This window comes from Falco cherrug, chromosome 6 (genome assembly GCF_023634085.1).
Source record: "Falco cherrug isolate bFalChe1 chromosome 6, bFalChe1.pri, whole genome shotgun sequence".
Classification (NCBI taxonomy): domain Eukaryota; kingdom Metazoa; phylum Chordata; class Aves; order Falconiformes; family Falconidae; genus Falco; species Falco cherrug.
In genome coordinates, this window is record NC_073702.1 from 52,715,212 (window position 1) to 52,742,586 (window position 27,375).

At 40.5% G+C, this 27,375-nt stretch overlaps 1 protein-coding gene across 1 annotated transcript in view; it reads left to right on the forward strand.

Moving 5' to 3' along the window:
* The window catches only part of MAP3K5 (mitogen-activated protein kinase kinase kinase 5), a 109,354-nt gene that overhangs the window by 1,475 nt on the left and 80,504 nt on the right, over positions 1-27,375 (forward strand). The window lies entirely within an intron of this gene.

Genomic DNA, 27,375 nt, shown 5'->3' on the forward strand with positions numbered 1-27,375 from the left:
CAAAGAGCTACACGCACTGATCCAGTCGCTTTGCAAGAATACGCTGTGCCGCATCCTCTGGCCCCAGTTTGCCAGCTTTCCCAGCCATAAAATTGTAACACCTTTCATTTGAAGGTGTGGTGACCCGAGGTTGTGTGTTATGGTTTACTTGGCCCCTTTTCAAAAAAACAATAAAAGAGCCTTTCCCAGTCTATTTTATTGACAGCTGTATGGTGTGAATGTAGAATAAAAATACTTGGTTGCTTCATTTGTGAAGACTTCATACAACTCAAACTATAGTACTGAATTAGTGTCATTTTTTGAAGCAGGAAAGTGACCTGACCTACAATGTCATGCTTATTGTATGGTATGTTAAATACATGCAAAAAAAAAAAAAAAAAGGCACTTAAATGGTTTTGGCTGATATTGTAGTTTCCCCCTGTCCCCGGGGTGGGGCGAGAAAGAAAAAACAAACAAAAACCCCCACCAACCAACCAAAGCCCCTGGTGGTATTGTAGCCAGTTTCCACAAAGGACTGTTTGGCCTGGACATGCATATACGTGTCATCTGTTTGAAACTGCAAGCTGTGCCTGTTGCGCTGCTGCTTTCAGTTCAGTGAGGTGGGCAATTCGTTGTGCTTCTTGCAGGGCTGTGTCCTGAGAGGTAACATTCTCAGAAGTCAGAGGAGCCATCCTCACAGGTGCAAATAGGAAGGCATAGAGCTTCATTGTAGAACGTACACTCTCCACATACAGAGAAGGGAGTCTTCAGATTTCAAGCACCCTGACACCTCTTCATTTGAGGGCTGGTGAAACCTTAGAGTTTCCTTTGGTTCTGTTGCGAGAGCTGCCGTGCAGAGAGGCTCACAGAGTTGAATTATCTGTGATGGTTTTGTGCCTCTTATGTTGGTTAACTTTTAGACTCTGAGCTGTGCAATAGAGAGGGTCTCAGTAGTTCACGGAGACTTTTCTCGTAATGGAAGATTTGACTTGAAGTGGGCCCCTTTTAATTCTGGCAGTAGGCATCTGGCATATAGTGCTGCATAGCTGCACACTTATGTAATATAGCTTGCTTATTTGAATGGCTTTTGGGCAAACTGTAAATGTGAAAACATTACTTATTCTTTCAGTACGGTTTGGCCGTGGGAAATTAATCAAAGTGCTGCAAACCAGGAAAAATACTTTGCCATTCTGCTTTACTAGAAAAGCCCATAAACAAACACGTAAATAATTAGGAGCATTTATCACATCCAGCTCCTGGGCTGAAGAAAGCAGGACATAGGAGTTTGTGTTTGCTCCACATATACTCTGTACTGTCTGAGCTGACGAGTCATAAACCAGCTGCGATCTCAAAACTGTGTTGTGCTGCTGGCTCTAAGGCTGAACTTAGGTCTGGAAGGAGCTGTGAGTTTTCATACTTGTTGCTTTATTCCTGTTTCATTTTATACACTCTCTATGTATTTTTAAGAACATTTAGTTGTTCTCCAGAAACTTCAAGTGAATGAAAAAATGTGTCTCAGGTTAGGAGCAGAACAGTATTTGAGAGTAGAAGCTGTGCAAGCTGAAGAATGTAAATGTGGAGCAGCATAGGGAATGGTCATGAAGAGTGTAACTAGTGCACAGATTATTATTTTTTTTTAACTGCTTTAACAGGGTGGTGGGGTGGAGTGTTTGTAGGTGACCTGAACTCTTTCCATATTCCCCTTCTTGTCCTCGTTTGCTGTGAGCTTTCAGTGATCAAAGATGGTATTAGTAATATTGACAAAGAACGTCTACACACTACATTATTTTAAAGAAGTAGTGTATGAAACTACTACGGCATGACTAAATATCAAATAAGAATTCATCAGTAAAAGTACTTTTAGATTAAGTAACAGTTAATTGGTCTTATTCAAGGTATCAAGTCTTACTGGACTCATTGCAAAAGCCAACTAAGTTACAAGAGTAAGGAATGATGCGTTTTCATGAAGGTTTAGAAAATCAAACTTAGTGTGTTTGAATGAAGTAAAACAATAAACCTCTCAGCTCTCATAATGCATGTAAATCAACTGTGATTTAGAGGGAGAGAAGAACTACAGTGTAACGTACCTGTCCATCATCAAGCCTTCCCTTCTTAATATCTTATTTCTGTTTTGTATAATGTAGTCTGAACTCTTGGTGATCCCAATGTAGGTTCACTTCATGCCTTTCACTGCTTCAAAGAGAACTTCAGGGAGTATTAAATAAAATCTAATCTCACATGTAAATACTCATCACCTGCTCTAAATGTAGATTAGCCTACTAATAATCTTCTTTTGCTGGATTCAACTGATGGTCCTTAAATGCTGAGACATAATTAGTAGTGCATATGATTAGTGAGTAGATCTCAGCTATGTATAATTGATTCATTCAAGCACCAAATGTTAAGAGTGAACTTATTCTAGCATTTCTGCTTGCATGATTTAAATTCTGCTTGATTTCAGGAAAACAAAAAATTGCTTCTGGAGAAGCTGGTGTGAAATCAGCCCTAGAAACTGTTGGAAAAGTGTTTCTCAAAAATAAAGATTTCAACATTTATCACCTTTTTCTTCATTTAAAGAGATAGTTAGGTGAGAAGAGGAAAATCTAGTCTGGTTTCTAGCAAAATTCAGTGTATCTGGGTTTGATCAGCTGTCTCAAGGGCTTTTTTCCTTCATGAAGAGGATACTTAAGAGTTTTTCTCCTCCTGCCTTGTATTAAGGTAAATTGCTAGTCTCTTTGAAATTCAGCTTAATTTCAGAACAGTTCAGGTTTGTTCAGAAGAGGCAATTTGAAGCCTGCCAAAATATAGCAGGGAAACTTTTCTACAGTGCATTAGACAGTCATGGTGTTTTAACAGTTACTGTAACCATTGATATTTGTAATTAAATTATATTGTCTCTACATTATACTGACCCGATCTCATGTTCTGATGAGGTTTGTTTTGTTTTGTTTTGTTTTTTTTTTTCCTTTGATTGCTCAGTTCCTTTTGAAAACAGCCATAAATGTGTAGAGTACTTAGAGTCTGTTTGGCTTAAGTAAGCATTCTTTTTTTTTTTTTATTTCCCATCTTTTTTTAGGCAATTGAAATTAGGATGATTTGCTTTCTTTGCAGATCTTTACACAGTTATTTTGTGTTACACAGATGCATCAAGGAGTAGTTGAACAGAGTGTTTTAGAAAAAAAAAGGTGAAAGTACTGTAAAAGGAAAAAAGCATGAATCTAATCTGGGTCAGCTCTTCATGGGGGGGAAGCTCTAAGTCAAGGTAATTTCATGCAGACTTTTAGGATTAGGCAGGTTTTTGTCAATTAAAGAAATGACTCATATGACTTGTAATCTGGCATTTACTTTTAAATTGTATCGATTTTAAAGGGCAGGGTAAATTAGGGGTGAGCGTTCAGTTGACTAGCAAGACAAGTAGTGGTGTACAAGTGTCAAAACTAGGATCACTGCTAATAAAGAGAGGGTTTTGGAGTGATCTGTACAATACAGTACTGCAAAGGTAAAAGCTGTGATTTTTCTTCTTGAAGAGTTTAGTAATGTCATGTTTTAGAGTTGGAGAGAAGCCTTACTGGAAGGTTGTCTTTACCTAGAGTACCTTGCACCTTCTTTTGGAGAAACTGGCATTGACTTACAGTGCATGGATGGAGGGCCCCTTTGTTTAGTGTTTCCAGATGCGTGTTCCTCCTTGTTTGTCTGCTGTGAAAGATTAAGCTACAGAACATCTTCACCTTGTGATTGTAAAATTATTTTTTTGGAATAATGGTAATTTGTCAGAAGCACATTATCAAGCATTCTGACTCTTGTGTACAGTCTTGGAAGGACTGAGAAGGTAAGAAACATCCCACAGTTGGTGACTGAGGAGAATCTGGGCTTTCTAATCTGTGCAGTTGCTTGTTTTAGAATGGTTCTCAAGCTAAACAGTTTGACTGACGTGTTTGTCATATAATCTTTCCTTGTAACTTTAATGTCTTATATTGGGGAATTTCCGTTTCTTCAGGTTCTTATACTCAAGTTTCATGAATCAATGGCCCTTATGATGATACTTTGTTCTAACTGTTGTGTGGGGTTATTGACATAATTCCCCAGAACAGCAATGACTGACTAAAATAGAGTTCATTGAATAAGAAATAATGAAATAGGTTTAGTCTCTTTTATCTTTGTTTCTGGAAGGCAGCGTTGTTGCTTTTATAATTCATGCAGGCTTGGGCTAGAAATTGTCAGTGTCAGTTTACTGGGCTTAGAAACATACTGTGCAGTGGCATACAAAATGACAGAATCTTCAGAGAGCCAGTACAGTCACTTGTGTGACAGTTAACTTTGCTCAGAAGATGTTGTACACCTAAATTTTTTCTGCAGACTTTATAGAACGTTTGTGGATTATGCATTTATAAACATCTGCAGGCACACAGTAAAGCAGTGCCAGGACTCTACTGCTTTCTTGCAGTTTCTTCCTGTTTTTCTCTAAATATGCTAAATTATATGATGCTAAATTGTTTTTTGAAGTAATTTATGCCTTTATGTAAGTTTTCTGGAAGTTTTGTGATTGTGACACACTAATGCAGACTCTCTTATTAAACCCCAAAAGAGGTGGTGATTTGTTGTAAAACTGGCGTTCTTGATTCCAGTAGTTGACGTGAATGTTTTCAGTGGTAAAAAGCAGCATGCTTCCTACCATATTAGCCGTTTGTAGGAACAAAAAACCACTACTGGAGAGAGTAACTGCAAGCTTTATTCTATTCCACATTGTCTGTCAGAATGATTAGGTGTTTTTCACCACCTCTTTTCTCTGTACTTCCTGATTAGTATTTTTTATTTCACTAACAGAGTTTTGTCAGACACTTGAAATTCTGCACATGCTTTCTGTGATTATGCAGCACTTGCATTCATCACTAACAAAAAAAAAAAAGTGGAGTTCCACTGTCGGTGGAATACATGTTGAAAGAGCTTTGCATTTCAGTAGCACTATGTTGAGACTGATCAGTTGGAGCAAGAAATGCCTAGTAATTTAATAGTGCAGAATAGAGTTGATGATTATAGCTATACTTTCAAGATAGATGTGTCAGGAGTGTGAGGTATTATAAGTACAGAATCTTTGTGTCTGAAAGCAAATTGTGTATTGTAATATTTAAATGGAGTGGGTTATAAAGCTCCTTTTGACTCTAGATATTGATTCTGGACTCTTTTAGGAGGCAGCATTAGAAACCTAAAACAAATATATGGCACATCTTCAACATAAAACATTATTTCATTCTGAAGCATCTGAATGTGATCTACATCTAAAATGAAAATAATGATGAGTCTGGAAAAAAAATCCTGATATAAAGTTTCTTTTGTGTTTTTATAGTTAGTGCTAGTGGAGAGCTTCTGAATTTATGAAGAAATTGTGTGATTTGCGATGATATTCATAAATACTTCCATTGCTGAACAGCTGTAAATTTTATAACCAGATTCCAGTATTGGTACTGTATGCATAAATTCCATCAGGCTGCCTGTCAATAGGTGACTGGAAGACTGATACCCTATCAGTTCCTGTATGAAGTAGGAGCACAGCACATGCATGGAGGACGTGTGTGGAATGGATGCATGAGGGCTGTGAGACCCGAGTTCTCTTTCGAACTTAGTCACTGGCCTGCCATAACTGTTTCTAGCTCTGCTGTGCAGCAAGAGCTTCCTTGGGCCTCTTCCCCAGCTGAGAGGCTTGTACAGCATCTAGTGTGGGTGCCCTGGGCACAGGACCGTGATACTAGGGTGAATTTGCAGCCATTTCTACAATGTAAACAGTGTGAAGGGTATGCTCTTGCAGTGTTTATTTACTAAATCTCCCAGTGATATCAGTGAGACACCTGGATAGACATTCCACATCCACAACTCATTGTGAGGCATCTGTATGAACAGACATCATAAAAGTATATTCCCTGGGGAAGAAAAGGCTGAATGGAGCTAGGTAAATGCTTTGTGAGAGTAATGCAGAAGAAAGCCTATAACTGTTTTTTCTGCAGTTTGCATTTCTGTAGCTCTGAACAGGATGTGTCATACAGAAATGACTCCTGAATTTACCACAGCCATGGTAAGAATTTGACTTCTCTTTTTAGTTGCTTTCTAAAGTAAGAAGCACAATGCAAAAAGCTATAAATGTAGCAAGTGATGACAGAATGAAACAAATTGTGTTAAAGTCTAAAGGATCAAGTGAAAAGTCGAAAAGGCCTTAATAACATCATTTACACCATTATCCTCAATGAATTTTCCTATCTGTTATGGTCTTAAATAAAACTAATCAAATGAAAGTTTCAGTTTTATGGCAGTTCATTTTATTTTGTTTCTCAGTAGAGAAAAGCTGCATTTTAAGCATATTATGTAGTGCTGATCATTTAAACTTGTTCCTTCCTTCCGCTTCCAGCCCCTCAGTCCTTTGGAACAGTCACTGTGTAGAACTGCTGTATTTGCATGCACAGGTAACCTGCAAGTTGTATTTGTAAGTTCTGCCCAAAGAAACTGGAAAAAAAACCTGAAGTGGCTCAGCAATGATAGGGATTTTGTACATTTGTAGTTAATAAAACGGAAGTTGTTGCTGGGATTCCTATCTTTCATTGTAGGCTCCCTGCTTTAGATTGTCCTTGAACAGCCCCTGTCCACAGTAGTGTCCTGCTGCTTATTTTGTATGGCTTCTCTGCGGGGTTATATTCAATGATACAGGCACACTCAGGAGTACAGTGTTTATTAGAATGAGATAGGCCTGTGAAGCAGTCAGTAAAGTCATCTTGTACAGCAGAATGTGTGTGTGACAGATGACAGCAGAATCTGTTTTGACAATTGGGGAATTTTCTGGTAATCACTGATGGGTAGATTTCTGTAAGAAGTTTGTAATTGTTTGTATTTCAAGAGAAAAAGAACCTCAGGCTGAGCTTGACACACAGCACAGGCTGCTTCTTTTTAGTGTATATTACTTTTTTTCCTCGTGAGACCAAATTTATTCGTTGACTGGAGCAGATATAATTTCTTCTTTCAGTTACGAAGAGCTGCTGATCAACTACTAACAATGGCATGCCGGAGTTGAATTCTCTTTTAAATCGTGTCAGCCTGTGTTCATAACCTTTGAGATGCGCTTAGATGCCGCATGGGGCTTAAAGAATTCCCACAGACTGACTCATTTGAAGTCAGTGGGAATCAGCACTCATTCAAATCCCACAAGAAATGTACGTTTTGATTTAGGAACTAGATATCCTTGTAAAAAATTGGCTCTGCACTTCTCTCTTACTGTAATAAAGTAAATTACTTGCTCTGGGACTTACTTGATGATGGCATTTGTAGATGTCTCTTGCAGATAGTGCACTCTGAAAGCACCAGCTGCTTACTCACCCAGTGGCGAAGACAGCTTTTCAGTGATGTCTTCACGGAAGAGTTATCCACAGCTCTTGCAGGGAATTTTATCTGCTCTTCCTCTTTACGCAGTACCTGTCTAATAGAGGTATAATGCTGCTTTCAGGACAGTCTTTCTGACTTCCTAGAGACTGTAGACTGAAACCTGCAGTCTGTGAAGTGTCAAGATGCAGGTTGAATATGAAATAAATCATTATGAAGAGTTGAAAGTCCTCCAACACCTTCCTTGTTGCTTCCAACAGAAGTGTATTCTGCAGTGTGCATGAGTGCCCAAGTCAGTCATCTGGCTGTAGCACAGAAAGCCCTGGGTGTGAACAAGGAAGACTCAGTGATGTACTAAGGAGAAAGGAATGTTTGTACCACTGTGGGAATTCATGTACAGTTCTGAAGTGGGGCCCTTCCTGCTTGGGATAAATTTATCCAGTTACGTTGACACAGTAGCAAAGTGCTTCATTTAATTCCACCATAGAGGCACACCCATAAGGTAAAAGCTCCTGCTTCCACTGCTCCCCCTTCAATAAGATTTTTACAGCTACATGGACTTTTAAAAACACAATAGTACTGTTTTTTCTCCTCTAGAGGGGAAACATGCTAGCTGTATACCAAACTTTGTGTTTTATTGGTTTATTACTGCCTTTCAATGCAGTATTTAAGGTAAGATTTCTCAGCCTTCCCTCCAGGAACCTTATGGGTGCTTCATATGAGAATGGATTGACTTTAATCTGAATGTACTTGTGCTGACCGCTGTTGCTGCTTCCGTGTGCTGGCAATAACACAGCATGATGGTGAAAGCCAGGTTTTGGTTGTGTGCTGCATCCTGTCTTCACCCACTCCTGGCAGCTCATGCCCTCAGTGAAAGTGACGTGTGGAATCTGTGAAGAAGGGCAGAAGCTATTTGCTTCCTGAATGTAACCTTGTCTTCCAGATCACAGTTGGAAATGAGAGGTTTTTGCCAGGTGGTTGGTGTGAGGAACTGGGAATCCTTCCAAGTCTTCTTGGGAGTGAGATTTGGTCAGTTCTGAACACCATCACCATTCCTGGGTCAAGTGCAATTGCAAAAGGCTCAGTAACACTGTCCTGACCACTTTCACTGGGGAAAAAGTTGTTAACTGTATAAATAAACTGAAGTCCTGTTTATTTATGCTCTCTGTTTCCTTGAGGTCAGTTTCAATTTTTGTTTTCTGCAGAGCTGAGCTCCACTGGTACTTCATATAATAATAAATATACTTCATATGATATTTGGGAGTCCTTTAATGCGTAGCCTCTTACAAATGTTTTCAGTGACCTTGATAATCATGCAGACTGCTGTGTAGAAACTATTTTATTTGCTTATGATGATGGAACTTATTTCAGGAATTCATTGAATATTTGTATATTATTTACATTTCAAGACTGTAAAGTGTGTGCTTTTCTACCTTCCACAACTGTTCTTTATGAGTGTGTGTTAATCAGGAGAGGAACAGAACTTCTCGTATTTTTTCACTCTGAGACTGTGTATATCAAAACCTGGGTGGTTCTAGTTTTGCTTTATTTCTGCTGGAGGTTTCTATTCCTTTTATGTCTTTCAGGGCTGTCACTGAATTTGGGAATTTTTCTGATTTAATAACCAGGAGTAACAACTCTGGGTATAGTGAGTGTTGCATATGTGAAGCATAGGAGAGATTGCAGGGCAAACCAGGAAAAAAAGCGGCACTTCCAATGGGTTAACAGTTGGACTCTGATATTAGAGGTCTTTTCTAACCTAAATTATTCTATGATTCTATGAAAATATTCTGTACAGTAACAGCATTGCTGTACAAAGCAGGATTTACTGGTTTTTTTCGAAAGGTTGCTGGCAGATGGAGGGGAAGAGCGTGGTCCTGAGTACTGCAGCTCTAGAGGGCGGAAGGGAGGAAAGGCATTAATTACCCTTGTCATGTGAGCAGGCTGATGTGGCCAATGCTGTTGTCTTGGAGGAAGTGCTGGGATCTTGCAGAGCTGCTTCTGGTCTGTTCTTGAGGGATTATGCTCTTTCCTGCCCCTAGATCAGAGTGAGCAGAGGACTGTTGGTTTTTGGTTTTTTTTTCCCCCTTTTCTACTTGCTCTCACAGACCAAGGGCAGCATGTGGGTACCCTGACTTACTACAGCCATAGAAGGCCATCTCTGGTGGTGAAGTCTGAACTTCACACGGCATTGCTGAGTCCAAGTCTGTAGCTAAAGAGAAACTTCTTCAGCCTCTCAGCATGAGCGAGGGAGCCCTTTGGCCTGGGCTAGAGGTGGGGACGGGTGGTGTGCTAGGTTCTGGACAAGCCTTCTCCTAGGCTGGACCCTATACGGGGAGCATGGTCCAGGGTCAAGGCTGCATGATGCAGTATGGCCCAACTGTGCTAGCAGCTTTTTGCTGGACTAGTCTCAGGTGTATGGCAGAACTCTCTGTTTGCAGTGTTTTCAAGTGTCTCATGGGCTGGATTTAGCTGCCACTCAAAGAGCTTGTGTTGAAGCTTTACTTGGATGCACTTATTTCTTTGAGGCTTAATAACAACAGAAGTTTGTGGAGGTCATTAAGCGTGAAGTGGTTTTAACTTGGTTTGAATGTCTCAACAGACTTGGGTGTATTTCACAGTTCTGTGGAAAATGGAAAAAAGTGTTGAAAGTATGCATTCTGAAAGCGTTTCACAAAAGCAGCAAGAAAGTGAAGATTCTTGCCAGTAATTCTGTTACCAGAATGCATGATCTCCCTTTTCCAGCTGATGCAATAAGGCCAAAATGCAATAAAAGCACTAGGAAAATGGACTAATCTAAAGCAAGATCTTCTGTAGCAAACCCTGCCAATGGGTGTGTAACTGGAAAACTTCCAGTCCCTTTTGTTGCTTAACTGTTTGCATTTTGGTCTGTTTTCTGTAGTGTCCCCTAAGTGTCTCTGCTTTGAATGGTCAGTGTGTTGACAGCTTGATATTTTGTCTCTATTTCTTCTCTGTTCAAATACTTTAATAGTAGCTCCAGTGGAAAAAATTCCTGCTAGGCAGACTTCCCAAGCCTTAGTGGATTTCGGTTTGTGCTGTGTCTGCCTGCAAATTGGCAGGTGCCTGTCTTCAGGATTTAATTCAGTTTGTAAGAAATTATTTATTCCTTATCCATTATAAATTGAAGCTATTGATTTAACGCTACTGCCATAGTAATTTCTAGCTGTACTTTTGCAGTAGAACTGTCTCAGACTTCCAACGCTAAAAGGCCTGGTTCACATGGCATATTTTCAAATAATCTTTAATGCTGGTAAATAAATACAAGTAAGTTAATGGTTACTGCAATATGCATATAATATCAGAAAAGGCCATTATCCTCCTGCTAAGAGTATACTGCTGTCTCTCTCTAGCTGCAGTGCTAAGCAGGGTAAGAACATCATAAAATCCATTTTTGTGTGCGCTTACTCTCAGTAAGTAGGACTGCTGGAAGAGTGAATTTTATTCTATCCCTTTGAGGTGCAGTCCCATGGCAGCTTAATTGGATGAAAACTGGACTAACACACTTCGCCCTGATGCTGATTTCAGTGTTCAGAGAGTTACGTGATGAGGTGGGTCAGGGAGCTGACCTGATTGTAGTTCACCCCTTTATTTCTTTCTGGTTACTTTTCTGTTGAGTAAGTTCTCTGAGCTGAGCGCATGTTCCAGAGGACAGATAGATAGCAGGACTGCAGCAGCCAGAGTTGAGATTGGCTAGAAGTGTGTTTTCATGTTATTCTTGATCCTGCCTCATGGATTGCCTCATCCTTATCCTTCTGGTAAGGGTGGCTAAAGGGTGTACTTCATGCTGGCTTTGCCAGCTCTGTGTGCTCTCAGCCTGATGCTTTTCAGAAAGTTTCAGTTTACAGCGGGTTTTGAAAATGTGGTTTGGGCTTTGCTATAGATCAGAACAAAAACTTAAGAACATCACATCAGCCAAAACTTCAGAGCTTCTGCCACTCAAATTGAAATTTGTGACCACATCTCTGCTAGCAAATGAGAGCATTCATGGATACCAGAGTTCAGTTGCCTGTGCTGTTAAGTTGTTATCACTTTGGGTATGCTTTTGGTCTGGGCCAACTAGTACGGTCTCAGCAGCCTTCCCAGTGGCTGATCTGAAGGCAGCAACCTGAGGCTAGGAGAATTTAAGATGTAAGACACACCTGGCCACTTGGTCCTAATGCAGAAGTGAGGCCTGGGGCATGTTTAATCAATCAGCATTGCTTTACTGATTTCGTAGTTTGGGTGTAACAAGTGTGCCTCTGAACAGGTTTGAAGTTTGCATTGATGGCTGGGAATATGCAGAGTTGCAGTGCCATATCTGTTCAGGGAGGTGGGTTTAAGATGTTGCATCTGTGAACGCACAACTCCATCAGCTATCTTAGCTTCCAAATTCAGTTTTTCTTGGAGCTCTTAAACTGAATGAAGGGCAGTGGGATAGCTATTACAAGTCTTAGGCCTCAACAGTCATCAAGCAAATAATCTGCTAATATGGACTGTCTGTTGAAAAGGAATCTTCCCAAAACACACCTTATGGAACTAGATTGCAAGTACAGTGTTTGTATGTCTTTTCCAGCATGAATCGTCACTTCCTTTGTATCTGCATGTAACATGCAAAAAGTCATGACTGAATATGATGTAAAAATTTTATTTTCCATTTTAGTACATTTGGACTTTCAGTCCGACTGTAAGGCATAACTGAGAGAGCAGCTCTCAGTTCCTGTTTTGATAAAAGATATAATATTTTTCAGTGATTAATTTCAGCATAACTGCTCTGAAGAAGATAGACTGCAAAAGAAACAAATGGAGTTTCAGGAGCTTGGTTCAGAGCTGTTGTAAATGATTTGTTCAATGCTGGCAAAACTGGTTCCTAGGTTTCATGGTTTAATGTGCTGGCCTTTCTATCCAGGTATTTTTGGACAAATCTCTGTATTCTTCAGACTGAAAGAGTAGTTACTGTGTTCAAAATGAATGTGTGAATAGGTGGTGGCTGTTGTCACTATTTTTTAGTGTCTCGAACGTTTCTTGATCCTAAATGATTCTCTTTCTTCTCTTTAAAAGTTGAAGAGGCTGAAGCATGAGAATTCAAGTATTAATACTGTACAAATGCAGACTGAGATGCCTTTCTTGCCAGCTGTGTCAGTTATTTAGTTTGTGTAAAGCTGAATATCTGTTTCACTGGCAATCATTTAAGACTTGCATTTATGTAGCTTTCCTATTCACATCAGTAATTGTTGTAGGAAAAAAATTTCTATTTTTAACATAAATTACTGTTATCTTACCATTTCATCACTTCAGTTTGAATGGAGCTTGAAGCCTACGTTGAATCTTGCGTATGGAGTTATTTTAGTTAATTGGTACCAGGCCGCCTGGAATACTAATTGAATTCCAGAAATTATTTGGAATTAAAACATTTTTACCCATACATAAAATACGGAAGGAATAGAAATATAAGTTTAATCACCTGTTAATACGCAAATGGTCATTCCTACCGTTTTGGCTCTACTAACCTATGCCAGTCATCAAACTTTCTCTTTGACCACTGATTTAGCTGGTGGAATTGATGAATTCATAAGCTTCTTCCAGTATTATTTCCTTGGTTCAGTTGTGGGCTAGCTAGCATTAGTTTTTGCTGACTGCTGTGATGCAAGAAATCTAGGTGATGGATTAGTTTGTAGTCTGTTTTCTCAAGTAAAATGTTTGACTGTGTTCCTACTCATTTGGTCCTTGTTCTTACTCAAAAAAATGATGCTGTATGAGACACTTAAAATGTATGACCTCATTTGTGGCTGTGGTGCTAGTCCAGTTTCAAAAACTGCTATTGGAACAATAATGTTCTTTTTCTAAACATCAAGTTTGGTGCCATGCTAGCATGGCGAGTGTCCATACATAAAAACTTCAGAATCAAATTCAACGCTTCCTGTGCTCCAAGTGTGTTATCTTGAAGTTGCTTCTACCAGGTATGATGCTGGCCATTCCCATTTGTGGGTAAGATGTCTGCTTGTGGATTCCAAAGCATTTTATAGAGGGAACAAATAGTAAGCTTATAATTTTAAATTTTAAAGATAGTGAAACCAGAAGGGTGGAGAGTAAAGTGACTTGCCTGAGGTTTGCCAGTAGACTGTAGCTAGAGCTGAGGAGAGGACTCGGGTTTCCTGAGTTTGTGAGCTGCCGGCTAGATCAGATGTGCTGCTGCTGTGATCGTGGGTGATTTAGATATGACTCATTTCTGTTGAGAAGGCAAGAACATCTATGATCCTTAACATCAAATCAGAAGAAAAGTTTTAAAAACTCTTACACAGTGGTTGGATATTAGATTCTATCGCAGTAATTCTGTGTAAGTGCTGTAGCAAAATAAAAGCAGCTTTTGGTACTGTAGTCATATGCAAAGATGGTTTGCATTTGGAAGTAAAGTTTGAGCATTTGCGTATTCATATAGAGTGACAAGCAACAGTAAGTCAAGGCTATTATCTTTGCTATAAAACTGAATTGAATGAGAATGAAATCATAGCTGTTACAGGCCACCTGAAGTTACCCTTGACAAAGCCAGATGTGGACTTTCGTATCAGACTTGTTTAATCTCGTTTTGCAGCAATTAGCAGCCATCGTGTCAAGCGTTAAGAATTTAACTCAGATGAGTCATATCCGTTTTCTGTTGTGGGGTGAAATAGTGTAGTTACTTGTGAGGCTTGGCGGCAGGTGGTGTGGTTTGTGTGAGTAGTAGTAATATTAGGTATACAGTATTTTCTGTATAGGTTTGCAAGTTAATAGTTGCTTCTCAGGAAGTTTTGAGTGTGAAAATCAAGGAACTTCAACATTAAGTAACTTCTTATGTGCACACACACAGTTATTTTGGTAGACCAAGTAGTGTAAAGTTTTGTCCTCAGTAAGAATAAGAATATGTATCTCCTCATCTCCCCTTTACTGATACTGTCACTTTTACCCTGACAGGCTTGAAACATGAGGGGGTAGCTATGTGATCTGTGGATCTGGCTCTGGTTGGCTAAAGCACGGAATCATATCTCAAATTCTGAAAATAATTTCAGACTTGATGTATGTGAAAGGGAGATGAACTTAAGCTGAATAAAGCAGCCTGGATGAATCTGTCTGTCTGAACTTAAAGATGTTCTGGTTCTAACAATGCTGCTATGCCACTAGTTCCAAACATCCAGTGATTGTGTACTGTGTGTCTAAATTAAGAAGCTGGATCAGAATCACAACTTGCAGGAAAAACTAGTATACTTCAGCAAAATTTAAATTTTGTAAGCCTGATGTTCTCAAAATTTCAGGTTTTCCATTTTTTTCCTAGGTGAGGACTACATTTTATTTTGGTTTTTTTTCCAAAACTTTTGTAATTATTGTCCTTGGGAACTGGTGAGAGATGAGGTTTGCAAAAGAACAGCCGTTCCAAACTTTCTTGTAGCTAGCAGTAATACTTGTATTGTGATCAAACTTGTACATCTGCAACTGTATACAAGCCTGCAACTTCGCTTTATTCTGCTAGAGAGAAACTCCTCGTCCTTATTAGCTTCTAGCAAGGACCTTTAAAATTTTAAAAGGATTTGAGGCTTTTGTGTAACAGGGCAAGACAAGTCCGTGCTGTGGAGTGCTTTGCAAAGTCAGATACTGATTCTGTCTAGAACTTTTGTGAATTGCTGCAATAGAAGTGTCATGTGCTGTGTTAGTGTCATATGTCAGGTTCTGATGAAGGGTTGGTTTTTTAATTTCTGAGTACTCCAAACTACAGTCTCATCTTGAAATTTGAGAATTTATTTTGTAGTGTGAAGTAAGAGACTTTTATGAAGGGTTTTTGGTGGAGCCCAGGGAATCCCAGAAACCTGTGAGCAGTGAAGCAATTGATAAAACTAGTCTTTATATGGGTTTATTTTGAGATGTGTTGGTCAGCATGGTCACTAGTTGAATTTTCAAAGTAAATGAACAGAGACACAAAAGGAATAAATGCTGCCAGGCATGCTTATTTTCTAATCTTTTATGATGCCTAGCAGAGGTTAGAGCTATTGTGAATAAATTTCTTGAAATTTTATGGGACTAATAAATAAGTAATAAATAAATAAATAAAAATGGCAGGAGTTACTGGAAAAGAAATAGAGGAAAAACTAGAAAAGTCACTTGCTGTATAAATCTGTGATGTGTAATATCTTTATTATTACATGCATCTCTGCTAATCTCATTTCAGAAATTGAGTTGTAACTTGGTGGAAGGCAAGGGGACAAAAAGGAAAGGCAAGCAGAAAAAGAAGGAAAGAGAAGGGGGGTGAAAAAGAAGGAAAGAGAAGGGGGGGAAAAAGAAGGAAAGAGAAGGGGGGGAAAAAGAAGGAAAGAGAAGGGGGGGAAAAAGAAGGAAAGAGAAGGGGGGGGAAAAAGAAGGAAAGAGAAGGGGTGAAAAAGAAGGAAAGAGAAGGGGGGAAAAAGAAGGAAAGAGAAGGGGGGGAAAAAGAAGGAAAGAGAAGGGGGGGAAAAAGAAGGAAAGAGAAGGGGGGGAAAAAGAAGGAAAGAGAAGGGGGGGGAAAAGAAGGAAAGAGAAGGGGGGGAAAAGAAGGAAAGCGAAGGGGGGGGAAAAGAAGGAAAGCGAAGGGGGGGAAAAGAAGGAAAGCGAAGGGGGGGAAAAGAAGGAAAGAGAAGGGGGGGGAAAAGAAGGAAAGAGAAGGGGGGGGAAAAAGAAGGAAAGAGAAGGGGGGGGAAAAGAAGGAAAGAGAAGGGGGGGAAAAAGAAGGAAAGAGAAGGGGGGGGAAAAAGAAGGAAAGAGAAGGGGGGGGAAAAGAAGGAAAGAGAAGGGGGGGGAAAAAGAAGGAAAGAGAAGGGGGGGAAAAAGAAGGAAAGAGAAGGGGGGGAAAAGAAGGAAAGAGAAGGGGGGGAAAAAGAAGGAAAGAGAAGGGGGGGAAAAAGAAGGAAAGAGAAGGGGGGGGAGAAAGAAGGAAAGAGAAGGGGGGGGAAAAAGAAGGAAAGAGAAGGGGGGGGGAAAAAGAAGGAAAGAGAGGGGGGGAAAAAGAAGGAAAGAGAAGGGGGGGGAAAAGAAGGAAAGAGAAGGGGGGGAAAAAGAAGGAAAGAGGGGGGGGGGAAAAGAAGGAAAGAGAAGGGGGGGAAAGAAGAAAAGAGAAGGGGGGGAAAAAGAAGAAAAGAGAAGGGGGGGAAAAAGAAGGAAAGCGAAGGGGGGGAAAAAGAAGGAAAGCGAAGGGGGGGAAAAAGAAGGAAAGCGAAGGGGGGGGAAAAAGAAGGAAAGCGAAGGGGGGGGAAAAGAAGGAAAGCGAAGGGGGGGGGAAAAGAAGGAAAGCGAAGGGGGGGAAAAAGAAGGAAAGCGAAGGGGGGGAAAAAGAAGGAAAGCGAAGGGGGGGAAAAAGAAGGAAAGCGAAGGGGGGGAAAAAGAAGGAAAGCGAAGGGGGGGAAAAAGAAGGAAAGCGAAGGGGGGGAAAAAGAAGGAAAGCGAAGGGGGGGGAAAAAGAAGGAAAGCGAAGGGGGGGGAAAAAGAAGGAAAGCGAAGGGGGGGGAAAAGAAGGAAAGCGAAGGGGGGGGGAAAAGAAGGAAAGCGAAGGGGGGGGGAAAAGAAGGAAAGCGAAGGGGGGGGGAAAAGAAGGAAAGAGAAGGGGGGGAAAAAAGAAGGAAAGAGAAGGCGGGGGGAAAAGAAGGAAAGAGAAGGGGGGGGAAAAGAAGGAAAGAGAAGGGGGGGGGAAAGAAGGAAAGAGAAGGGGGGGAAAAGAAGGAAAGAGAAGGGGGGGAAAAGAAGGAAAGAGAAGGGGGGGAAAAGAAGGAAAGAGAAGGGGGGGAAAAAGAAGGAAAGAGAAGGGGGGGGAAAAAGAAGGAAAGAGAAGGGGGGGAAAAAGAAGGAAAGAGAAGGGGGGGAAAGGATTATCAGAAGTATTCGTGGAATTGTTTCCATGCAGATGGAGATTGAATAGGTACAGTCTCTTCAGAAGGAAAACAAAGGGGAAAGTGACATTTTAAAACCAATGATGGAAAAGAAAGAATGATTAAGGAACAATTACTCAATTTTAATTTTTGGCATTTTAGTTCTTATCTGCAAGCAGCTTTAGAAGAAGCTAAAGGAAGCACTTTTCCATACATGTACATAGCTAAATAGTCTTCAAAAGGACTAAAATTCATGAGGTGTGGTTTGCTCAGACCTGTTAGGCATGGTGGACAACTGAAATGACTCAGGAGCTCTTCAGGGTGTTGAATTTCCAGAAGCTTTAAGGATGTATGTACCAGGTGGCTCTGCAGTTGCTCTGTTTCTGTTCCCTAATAACTGCTGTTGGCAGTGGTAGAGATAAGATACTGGACTAGATGGACTTCTTATCTGACTTAATGCTGCTCCCCTTAAGACCAAACTGACACAGTTCATTGACAGATGATCTAAATTTTCTAACTAATTTGCTAGAGAAATGAAATCGTAAATGTTTTCCAGAAGTAGATGCAAGTGATGATGATGATGAACAAGGTTGACCTATGTAACACTAGCTGGATGCAGATCATCAGCTAATATAACCTGATTTACAGAATTACACTGGTTTACATTGGTTGGGAATCTGGCATCAGTCTGGCATCTGAAATAGCAGGAAGACTGTCCACAAGTGTAATGCTAGATTGGCTTTAGAGTGTGTTTTACACACACTGTTGTGTGGACGCCTGGATGGCCTCCTTAGCTTCATCACAGTGGAGCTCCAGGAGCTCTCCTGTCAGGATGCTTTTCTCTGTCACTAGCTCTGCATCTTTAATTTGAGGGTGACCTTCAAAGTGAAGCCAGGGAATTGAGTGTTTAAGCTCATGGTTTTTGAAGCATAAATTCCAGCAACCTGGAATTGAGACTTGTAGAGCAGAACCAGGAGGAGGGGGACTAGCATCCACTTATGAGTGTATCTGAGAGGACCTCCCTAGGATGTGCTCAGACCTTGTAGGTATGTGAGGCAATATGGGTTCCAGTGAAATGAATCTTATCTTCACTTTATTTCCTCTTGGTGACTAGGCTCTGTAATGGTGGGGGTCTGCCGCGTGAAGTCAGCAGCAGCAGTGTGGTATGGTTTTTGTAAAATGAGAGTAATGTAGCTTGCAAATACAAAAAGGGCAATGCAAATCACAGTAGAATGTAGGGTTGGCAGGGAGTCCGTGGAGTCGTTAATACACCTTGAACTCCAGGGGTGGGTCAGATTCCACAACCTACCATGAGGTTACTGTCGGTAACCACCAGTCTGTTACTGAAAATTTCTAGTATCTAGTAGCAAGGAGTCTTCAACCTCCTCTAAACCCTGCATGGACATAGTTGCCTTTAAGTTTAGACTGTTTTTCCCCGAAATCTGTACTAAATTCCCTTTACTTTGGAAGCAGATGTATTCTAAGAGAAGTTTAAAAAAAACCCTACAATGTTATTCCAAGTTTTAATTTAAAGTAAATTTTGATTTAGTCCTATTGGTTCTTTCACTGTTCACGAATACAGGGAAATTTAACTGCTCTTCTGCTTGGCAGTGATTTTTTTATGCAGTGAGTAGTTAACATATTGCTGTTATGTCATAATATTTTTTTCGTCATAGATGAAACAATTCTAGTGTATTAAGTCATTGCTCCTTAATCATGTCTTTAAATTTCTTTTCACTCTCATGTTTTGTTGCTTTCTTCTGGATACTTTGCCAATTTGACTTTCTTCCTTAAGTTATACCCCAGATTGTGCAGAGTGTTTAATTTGATGCCTCATGAGTGCCAGTTAGAGGAGGATAATGATGTCTTGTGTTTATCATATGAAACTTACCTTCAAATAGTACAGAATGGTTTTTTTTGCAGTAGCCTACAGTGCTGGTTTATGCATTCTGTGACTGCTAGTACATGCAATATATAAATAATTTTATTTTTTCTTCTTTCCTGTGTGCTGTCTAGACACTTATGTTTTATTTCAGTGTTTCTAAGCGTAGGGGATAATAAATACTCATGTTTACTTAATGTTGTCAGTCTCACTCCAGAACAAATTCCCCTTCTGGCCTTCAGTGTGCTTCTCAGATGGGGGCCATAGACAAATTCTAGTCATACTGACATACAGTTCAGGAATGCAAATATGACTTTGCACAGTTCCTTGTGATATTGCACTGCAGTTTGACAGTGAATCATGGGTAAATATTCTCATCCTATAAGGAAATATTGTGTGGTTTTTACAGAACTTGGAGTTTATCTTACAATGTTCAAGAGTGAACTGCAAAAAGTAGGAGTGAGCAGTTTAAATTCCTGAGTCCTGGATCCAGCCTTAAGTTTAAGCAACACAGCATATTGCCAACTTAATAGTTATGATCAGATACTTCAGATGAGACTTCTCATATCAGTTTTTTAATAGAATATGAACTGTAATGATTACTTTGCAGCAGAGCTACTAAGAATGTACTCCTTTCTGGATCAAGACTAATAAAAGATTGTGTGCTTTTGAAGAGATGATGGTGTTTTCTATCAGAAAACATGGCACGTGAGACTCCTGAGCCCTTGGGCATTTAGTTTTCTCAGTGTCTTTCTGTTCATGGGAAAATGTTGGACACAGCAGTGAAAATACTACAATGTAGAGATTTTTGTGGAGTGCGTGTTGAGAACCAGGTGTGGTAGATGTATTTTTTACCTTTGGTTATGGTGAGACTTGGGGCCTAAAATTCTCAAGTACTGTATTATTTATGACAGACGTTTTCTTCTTAGGATAGAAATCTTTTCTTTAACAAGTTAAAACATTTAATAAATGTATTTGTTTCTATCTCAGAATACTGCTTCCAAATTTTCAGAAGCCTGGGAAGATCCCCATTTTGTACAGGCATTCCAGCTGCTGTTCATCATATTCTTGAAATACTGTGTATTTATTTTTCAGTCTGTGCTTGCTGCTCTTGAATCTTCTATGTTTAAACCATTTTTGGTATTACTTTATTGGCAAATTTTAACTCCCATGACTTGAAAATAATGTCATGAGGAATAATTGTACATCTTTGGACTAGAAACACTCAGGAGTTTTTTCAACAGTGTAGTGCGCATGGCTCTGGCCTTCTTCATAAGCGTCTGCACACTCTACCTTAGTTTGTCGTAGACTTTTAGTTTGGCTCGGTGCAGATCACATTTCTACTAGAACCTGTGTAAAAACGAGCAAGCTTCTTAACAAGAAATTGAAAGGAGTAACTAAAAAGATGAAAAACTTTCAGATAGCATGAAGGCATCATAAGGAAAATCGCTTCTAGAAAATGCATGCTACTTGTGAAAAGGAATTCTGAAGTAACCCACAGAAGGCGGCGTTGCCATGAGGGTGGAGAATGGAATGATACCTTTTGAAAGGAGAATTTTTGTCCAGATGAGGAAACAAGTTAAAAAATCCCCATGAACTATGGTGAAACAAACTTAACTCTTCGTAAGACAGTTTCCAATGTTGCTGAAGATAAACGACAGAAAAAAAGCATTCTCAAATGCATCAACAGAGAGCATGGCAGGGATCCTATGCAATCAAGATGGAAAAGGAAGACTTGAGAAAGATGCAGCTTTCCTGCTATGATCTTAAGAAGGACTTTCTTTAAAGGAATAGGGCTGAGAGCCTGCCTCAGATTTAAATTGCCAGGAGAAAAGGTTTCAAAATAAGCTGATAAAGTGAACAGTAACAATTCATTGGAACTATGTGATGATGACTCAAAAGCTCTCAAGTAGCTCTGACTGAAACAAACTGTGCTGTTAATTATGGTGCATGACTTCCGACTTTAGTTGATGTTGGCAGTGTAGGAAAGGGAGAGGATGATGTAATACCGATAGGACAAATGGGCTGAAAATATAAATGAAAAACACGTTATATAGATGCATGGATAAAATCTTCAGTAGGGAAGAGCTGACATGGCTCTTGTAGAGGAAAATCACACTTTTTGTGAGCCTGTACTTAAGCGTGATCCACTTAAGACAATATATTGAGATGTCAAAAAGCTATTGGCAGGATACTTTACCAAAGACTCGTTAAATACAAAATGACTGAAGGTGACATCTTTTATTCTGTTTGGATGAATGGGTTCTTACAGGAGTGGAACAGAAGATCAGTTTTGCAACGAAGTAATGTTGCCAGTGGAAAAATGTGCTGGTGAAAGGATTGCTCTGTCCTTTCTTTTTGAATTGGGCTTTTCAGAGGATTCATAGCTGATCTGGAAGTTTCCTGCTGGTGGGTAGCATGATGGCAATGTTTGCTGATGTGCAGGCTAGTCAAAACTATAAAGAATTGGCTGTAAAAAATTGCAGAAAGTCTTACGGTACTGGGCAGATGGGCAGGTAAAGGGCAGCTGAAGTTCGGTGATAGTGAATGCAAACTAACGTATATGAAGAAAAGCAGCTCTAATTGTTCACACAACACGAAGTGCTAAATTAGTTGTTGATATTCAACTTTCTAGGTAGCTTGAAGTGTTTTCTGGAACTGTCTCTGCATTGCTGACTGAAAAAGGTCAGTCTTTACTTGCCCCATTCTTAAAATCTCTGCAACATTGACTGCTGGCATGTGGCAGAGGAGGGGATACTGAGCTAAACAGAGCTTTGATATGATCCCTTTAGCTGTTGCAATGAAACCCAGAACTGGTTTTTGAAGTTTGAGGGTGGATCTGCCTAGACATTCTTATCACAGTAAGCTGCTCAAAGGAGACAAATATATAACCATGTTATAAACAAAAAGTCAGGTTTTATTAGAATACTTCTCTTAGGTGCAGAAAATCTTCAGGACACTATGGCAGAAATGAACAAAATAAACAGCAGTAAAAAGTACTTTTGATCAATTTTCCTTCTGCCTATCTTGTCCTTGAGGTGGATTGTTGTTTCCTGCCTTGGTTTTAATGAACTCTGCACCTTTAGAGCTGTAGCAAACTCTCAACCGTTCCTTTAGACTTTAGGAAATCTTTGCATCGCCTCTGAGACCTGTCTGTTTGCTTTTTGTAGGACTCTCTTCTCTGAGCACTCATCAGGACCTCTTCTGTTGGCACACCTGTGGTCCCACAAGTATGTTCTTCTTGGGTAGTCTCAGTGACTTCATCACTCCATCTCGTGTCTTAAAGGCACATAGCCTGAAAACATAAACCAAAATAATCACAGAGATGCCATCACATCTCTTATTTATTTGTTCAGATACTTTTGTCTGCTTAAGATCTTGTCCAGGCCAAAGGAGTGTTTGGGCTTCATGGAAAAAAAATTGCAGTGATGTAGATACTCTGGACAAAACCTCTAAATATAGAAGTACTGAGTTGCTACAGCTTGCCTTTTTTTCCTTGACTATTTCTGCTGTTGTATTCGTAGATTGTTTAAAAACACATTCATATTTGGTACAGGTCCTAACAATTACTGGTCCTGCAATGTGCTCAAGCCTTCAGCTGAGCCTCATTAGTTACCTCTTTGAGTTCTGAGTAATTTTTCTGAAGCAAAGTTTGGAGCTGAGATAATATTTAGTGTTTGGTGTTCTTGGCACTAGGGAGCCTCTTTCACTGGGATCAATACAGATGCAGTGAGCCTGAATGTATTGAGGTTATTTTTAAATAAATGGCTCTTTGTTTGCTTGTCATCTTTTATTCCTGCCTAATGCCGAGTTCCTCCCACATGCATCAAGCTGAGAGTGGGTTTTTTTCAATTGTTGGGGGCTGGAATCATGTGATAACATCACAGTCCTTTGTCTTGGGCCAAAAGAGAGTGGATTTTTTGAATCTCAAGCTTTCCTTTTTCTTTTTTTTCCCCTCTTTTTTTCTTTTTTTTCTTCCTAGCAGAAAGCCTTTCTGTATTATTCTGGTTGTCTTCAGATCATTTATATAGTCATTTAGATTTTGCCATGTGTTAATTCCTGCAATCTTCCCTCTTACGTTTGTCATCTACATTACCTTCCTTTTCTAACATCTGTGTGAACTTACTTTGTGTTACCACTTAGTTGACAGCTTCTGCTGGTTTGTTTCAGTAAGTACCCTCTGCTTTGCTCCCATCGCCCTTGGATTACAGAGGCAAGAGGCTCTTTTTCCTCCACATCCTTGAAGCATAATGCAGTCAACAAGGCCAGCATTTCACTTAGAGCAGGGGTCCTCAAACTACAGCCCGCGGGCCGGATACGGCCCCCAGGGTCCTCAATCCGGCCCCCCATATTTACAGACCCCCCTGCCCCACCCCCGCCCCCGCCGGGGGTTGGGGGGGGGAAACCCGGGGGTTGGGGGGTGGAAACCAAGCAGCCGCAGATGGCTGCCTGCCGCTTCATCCGCACGCTGGCCCCCTGGTTAAAAAGTTTGAGGACCCCTGATTAGAGGCTCTCAGTCTAGGGCACTGTTGATAGAGGGGGGAGGGGAACAAAAAATCAATTTTTTTTTTCTCTCTTTGTCTGGATGGTTCTGCTTCGTGAAGTCTTGCACTTGCTTTTATGAGCAGATTCCCAGAGATCTAGATTGAGTCACATGCAGAGTCGATCAGTATAGGTGCTTAATTTGTAGCTGTGATGAGGTAGATTGAAGCTGTGTGTTTGGGTGGGTATTTATTTATTTATTTTCTGTATCATGCCTCAAGAAACTCTTTCTCCTGTGACGATGTTATATCTGGGGCTCCTGAACAAATGGATCTTGCATCCACATCTGTATGGAGGATAAAATTTTCTTAGCTGCTGGAACAATACATGATTCTCAGTCTTAAGCAGGAGTAGGGAGGTATTCAGTTGCATCCCTGCAGATACTGTGGTGTCTGGTGCTGCCTTTGTATAGGACATAGTGATGGTGTGGGTGGAAAGTGAGATCATCTAACTGATCAGGAGGCGACTGCTCCTGTGCATGCACCCCACCTCTCCAAGCCAACAGATAGCCTTACTCAGTTGTCTCATTGCATATTAACCATACTAGATCTGATACAAACATGTGGGGGAGGGTCAGGACGACCCCTGACAGTAACTAGCTGTTTGAAGAGTTTATCTGAAGTGAAATCATACCTTTTGCTTATGAGTCTAGGTGTAGAAGTTTCACTTTGAAATTCAAGAGATGTTCAACTCAATTTAGCTATTCAGGGAGCAGTGGGCTCAATACCAGTGTGAAGGCAACATAGTACTCTTGTATTTAAAGGTAACTTGATGCGTTTTTGGTAAGTATTAGGTGCTCTAATTATTTCTATCTCTGCTTCATGCCACGCAGCATCTAGTCCCACCGGACTGCTGGGCTTGTGTTCTATCTGCTGGGAATGTGTGCTCAGAAATTCCCCTTTGAGTACATTGCAGGACTGGCTCTGGTTTGTACTTCAGTGATGCAGGATCTTAGTTTCCATTTCATAAAAATGAGACTGCTTGAGCCAGGATTACTGTAAGGATCCTGACCCATAATGCTTTATGCTAGATAAGAACTAGCACATGTCCATCTCGTGGCTCTTAGTGCCCTTAACCATACTTTGCACATCAATTGGAGCTTCTATGAATACCATGCTTTTCCTTTAGTATATAGTCTTAACTTGCCTGTATGGTCACTACCTGTTTTTCCTTCCCCACATTCAAGCCTCAAGCACCCTTATGAAGTTATTTTTCTGGCTAGCCTCTCCCAACAGACTGGCTTGGCCGGACAGGTTTCCTGGGAGGTTAGCCATTCCCCTGTGTTTAGGTGTTCTCACCCCAGTGGCTCCCGTCGATTGTTTCCGGTCTTAAGAGACGTATGAGACACTTTTTACTGGAAATGCCTGATTCCAGTAGTGCTGAGAAGTCAGTGACGCTGTGGTTTGCACGGTTGAACCAGAATTACCAAGCTGTACTGACATGGTGCTGTGATTTCCAAAGCAGGTTTCCTACCTCATGCAAGCAGTCTCTGGGTGAAGAGAAAGATATCTGTGCCAAGTATAGAGAACCGTGAAGAAGCTGAAGTAGATAAGGTTGTTTGCTTGTTTCTGAAAGCTTACCCAATAGTAAATGTCGTCATGGCTTGTCAAAACCATTGTTCTAATGCTGAATGGAGAGCTGCTACTGCAGTATGAAAAATGCTTAGTGTTCAGACTTGCACTGAAGTAGTGTTGCAAGCCCTTTTCTTCCTGTATCTCTGTCAGAAGAATATCTTACTGGTCTTTTAACCCCCAGGTGGAAAAGAACCCTAAATATTGGTCTGTCTCAGAAGTGGCTGTTATCAGCTTTCCTTTTGCTCTGATTAATTGTGGGACAGTGAATGTAAGGCAATGGCCATGTGTTTGATACCAATTAATCACAAAATAGCAAATGTAAACATTCATTAGTTTTATAGCTGCTCTGTTTGCATTCATTATTTTTCCTGGCTGCACTGTAGTAAGCAGATAGTATCAAAAAGTAGGGTGTATGTGTATGATATCTCAGAGCATTTGTTTAAACATTCTTCTCTGCCCTGTTATATTTTAAACAATCAGTAGGAGATGAACTTTGACCACTGCATTTCATTTATCACTTTCTTGGTGACTAAAGGCATTGCTAATAGCCAAGAGCAAAGGGCTTTATATCCACTAATGGACACTTACCCTTCTTGACCACGTTATCATTTGTTAAGAATGATTAATTAGTAGAGATTTTATATGTGAACTTCTCAGTCTTTGCACAGATAGCTTAAAAAAAAGTTAAGTGGATTTACACTGCAGGTAAGAATTGTTGGTAACACAGTTGTATTATATACCAAGCTCCACTGAGATGTGTCCTTTTCCTGGGCTTCTCAGGCAGGAAGGGTCAAGTCAACTGTCTTCAATTCCATCACATGAATCTGGTTTCCCAGGGTAATAAGAAGCTGATTCCCAGTGTAGTGGTATTTTGTTCTTTTGAATGTGTGATGGTGTGTTTCAGTCTCTTGTTAGTGTAGATGTTAGCTGAATAATGTAGAGTGTAACTGCTCTGTGGTTGTTGCTATGTCTGCAGCTGTGTGTGTGGTTACCCAGCAAATATGTAGGCAGGTGGCTTCATTGCAGGCAGGTAGAGCTCGGGATGGTTTGGAAAATAGACACCAAGAGCTCGAACACTGAAGTTCCTGCTCCTGCACTTACGCTGCTTCTGGTACCTAGGCCAAAGCTAAGCTCTAGTCTCACTTATGATACACTTTGGTCACATCCATGTAGGCATGTTTCTTGGGTCAGGCTGAGCCCCACAGCAGCCCTCATAGTGCTGTGCTTTGCCCTGGTAGCTAAAAAGGTGGAGATAACACAGCAGTGTTTTGGCTGCTGCTGAGCAGTGCTGGTACCGCATCAGGGCTGTCTCTCCAACCTGCCACCCGTCCCCCCAGCAGGCTGGGAGTGGGCAAGATCTTGGAAGGGGACGTAGCCAGGACAGCTGAGCCAAACTGCCCAAAGGGATATTCTGTACCATATGACATCTGCTCAGATATATAAGCTAGGAGGAAGAGGTGGGTGGCATTTGTTATTTACAATGTTGGTCTTCCGGACCAAGTTCTATGCATACTGAAGCCCAGCTTCTTGGGTAGTGGCTGAACCTGCTGATGAGAAGTAGAGAAGAACATCTTTTGTTTTCCTTTGCTTCCTTGCACGCAACTTCTGCTGTTGCTTTCATTAAATTGCCTGTATCTTGACCCAGAAGGTTTTTTTTAATCTTATCCCCTTCTACCCCCTACCCCATTCTGCTGAGGAGGGGAGTGAAGAAGCATCTTAGTAGGCATCCAGCCAAGGATAACCCACCACAGCATGCCAGTTGTTTAAGGAGATGGTAGAGAAGGTTATGGCTAGACTTACCTTATTGTTCATAAACTAAGAAGACATGATAATTTACTCTAAGATTTATTATAAGACTTTTTAGCCATAATGTCAAAGATGACTAACAAATGTGAAACTATCCCTGTTTTCTTTAAATAGTATCAGTGATCTGTAACCAGGTGCATTTTCGTGAGATAGAGAAAGTGCACTTTAATCTTGTGACCAAGACCAAAGCAAGGGATAAAATTTATTCTTTCTTGCAACCTGGGGGTTGCTCATGAGTCTGCTGGAGCCCAGACTTTCTTCACTGCAACATAGAAGATGTGCAAGCTCAAGATAGGTGCATCCCTATGAATAAGAAATCATGCAAAATGGGCAGGAAGCCTGCATGGATGAGCAAGGAGATTCTGGCAAAACT